At 42.7% G+C, this 2,976-nt stretch overlaps 1 pseudogene; it reads right to left on the bottom strand.

The window, feature by feature from the left end:
* Positions 1 to 1,721: 1,721 nt before the first annotated feature.
* Positions 1,722 to 2,718, bottom strand: LOC109679507 (10 kDa heat shock protein, mitochondrial pseudogene; annotated as a pseudogene).
* Between the last annotated feature and the right edge of the window lie 258 nt (positions 2,719 to 2,976).

The raw sequence follows: 2,976 nt of genomic DNA, 5'->3' as shown, positions 1-2,976 counted from the left end.
TCTCACAGAACTATTTGCCTAGGCTGACTCTGAACCGTGATCCTCCTGATCTGCCTCTTAAGTAGCTAGGATTACAGGCATGAGCCATCAGCACTGGCAAAAATAAGGATTTATTTAATCTTTCTACCAAAGCCTTCACAGTACTTTCATGGCTGTAAAGTACAAAACTGGGCTGCAGGTGGTAGAACTTTTCTGTCAGTTGTTTGTGGTGACAGATGCTTATGCTCCACAGCACTGGAAAAGAACACCATGGCTCTGCAAGTCACTCCCTTGGAGGGTGGTAGGGAAGGAGGGGCTCCTTGCTCTCCCAATGGCAAAGCCAACTAAACTCAATGAATCTGACTTGGAGGGCCTTTGCCCATTACAATCACTTCCAGTTGTGTTGTGAAGTGGTGCTTAGAATACAGAACTCTGAGCGGAGTGGTTCAAGTGGTAGAGTGCCTGCCTAGCAAGGGTGAGACCCTGAGTTCAAACCCTAGTACTGCCAAAAAAAAAAAAAGGAATAGAATACAGAACACTGAAAGGTGAAGCAGAAGTCCAAAGTTCAAAACCCACTTCCAACCCTTTCCAGGTATATTTGTTAAGTCTGGGTTTCTCTTCATCTACAAAGTGGGTATACTAAATAATACCTGCCTGATGGTGTTATTTGAAGCTTTGGAAACTGGTATGATGTGGAGAATAAAGAGGACAGAAGTTCAGGAAGCTTTCTGAGGCTAAATAGATGGTATCATCTTCAAACTGTTTCAAATAAACCCTCCTGGCACCAGGCCTTCCATCCAACTCCATGTTGGTACAAATAAGAAAGTGTGGCTTCTTCTGGAGCTTCGTAAAGAGTAAAGATAACTACAGGACTCATAGTGCTTATGGGGGAACTTGGAAGAGACATTTCATCTTCTCCATTTCAAGGACAATGAAATTGGGGCTCAGAGGGTAACACGGCAAGTATGTGACAAATTACTGAACACTCACCGTGAACCTGAGGCAGATCAAACAAGTCTTAAATAGCACAGAGAAGTTCAACCAATTCCAACAGGTGTCTCAGGGGAGGCTTTGGGAAAGTAAGAACCTTGGAGTTGAGCCATGAAAAATGGCTCATATTGAGAAAGAACCTAATGGCGAAAGGAGAGCTTCCAGAAAGAGGGTCCAGCGGGAGAACACAGAGGCTTGCAAGGACTGAAGTCCTCAGCATGCTGTGTTCCAGCTCACAAATGTTCTTTCTGATTTTTAGCACACATATTTTGCTTATGTGCTTAAAAAAGAACCTTAAACTTAGCTATCCAACACTTAGGTGACATTTCAGTTCTAAGTTCTGTGCACAGAGTTGCCAATACAACTGTACATGTGTGTCCTGCCCTAGGGGGGCCTTGCTGGGGATGGGCAGAAGGGGGTAAATCCAGTTGCACTCTGTTCACCAGGCCCGGGTGGAACCATATTAGCCTGTAATTCAAGCAAAGGTGCCTTTATCATAAGCTATAGTAGCACTGTGTGTGTGAAGACACGAGGACTACATAATCTATGCAAAACAACTGGGTTTTCTCAGATCCAAAGTGTCAGCTGTTATCTCCAAGTTGACTCACCTGGGTTTTTGCTTTTGGTTTTTAGTTTAGATATCATCTGTTTATTATAAAAGGGAGACATGGAAATTATTTACATGATAGAAGATTTCAGAACGTCAGTGGAATGGACAGCTTCATGTGACACCATCTCAACAGTGATTTATTTCAGTCTATGTACTTCCCAAAAATGTCGCCATCTCCAAATAAGAAATAAACCTTGCCATATTCTTGCAGAAGAAGTGCCTCTGTATTCTTGCAGAGGAAATCTATCTCCAATTTGTACGCTAACTGGTTCAGTCTCTCCACTCTTTCCTTTGGAGCTTGAGCCCAGGGCCACTACTGTTGTTTGCAACTCTTTTCCTTGAGATTTTTCTGGAAGCATAATGCCTTGTTGGTTATACTGCATTCTTTTCTACCAGTACTCAGTCAAACAGCGGAAGAAACTTTCTAGGCAGGCAATCTTACCACACGAGCCACTCTGCCAGCAAGAACCTTTCTGAATGCTTTTCTTTTCCTGTCATGACTCACACACTGCTCTCAAGCTGCAATAGCCAATAAGATTTGTCTTTTGTTTTCTGGTCAGACTGAGATTTGAACTTTTGGACTTCAAGCTAGCAAAGTAGACATTCTATATCACCTGAGCCATACCTCCAGTCCTCAACTCACTTTGATAAGACAAAAAGACATGCTATAAGGTCTAGAGTATTACTCAAATGCTAGAGCTCCTGCCTAGCAAGCATGAGTTCAAACTCCAGTACTGCCAATATATATGACACTCTAACCAGGTGACTCAGGTTAGTCTATTCTTAACCAAGTTTAGTCTACTGTAAACAAGGTCACTGTTAGGTTTTTCTTTGTTTGGTTTTTGTGGTACTGGGAGATCGAACCCAGGGCCATGTTCATTTTAGGCAAACATTCAGCCACCCAGCTACATCCTTGGGCCTGACCCTTAGGTTTCATGTAGACACAGACAATACATTAAGTCTTTTGTCATCTACTTTTTTCTGGGGGGGTGGGGCAGGACTAGGCTTCATGCTTGCAAACCAGGCAATCTACCACTAGAGTTGAACCTGCAGTCCACTTGTGCTCTGGTTATTTTGGAGATGGGGTCTTGTAAACTATTTGTCCAAGCTGACCTGGAACCGTGATCCTCCAATCTCATGATCGCAGATAACTAGGATTACAGGTGTGAGCTACTTGCACCAGGCTGATGGACTCCCTTTAGTTTGGGAACATTCCAGTGTTAGTACTAGAAAGGATATGTCCAGTCGTCAGATTTGTAAGAAGGTTCCCATTGTAGAGGCGTTATTGATCAGAAGTCTTCGGATTATTGAAACTGGAAAGATTATCAGCATAACACAATCCAATTCTCTTTTTACAGACAGATATTTTTAAAACTCTGTTTAATCATTCATTCATC

The sequence above is a fragment of the Castor canadensis genome, chromosome 12 (assembly GCF_047511655.1).
Source record: "Castor canadensis chromosome 12, mCasCan1.hap1v2, whole genome shotgun sequence".
NCBI classification, from domain to species: domain Eukaryota; kingdom Metazoa; phylum Chordata; class Mammalia; order Rodentia; family Castoridae; genus Castor; species Castor canadensis.
This window is presented reverse-complemented; position numbering and strand designations above follow the sequence as displayed.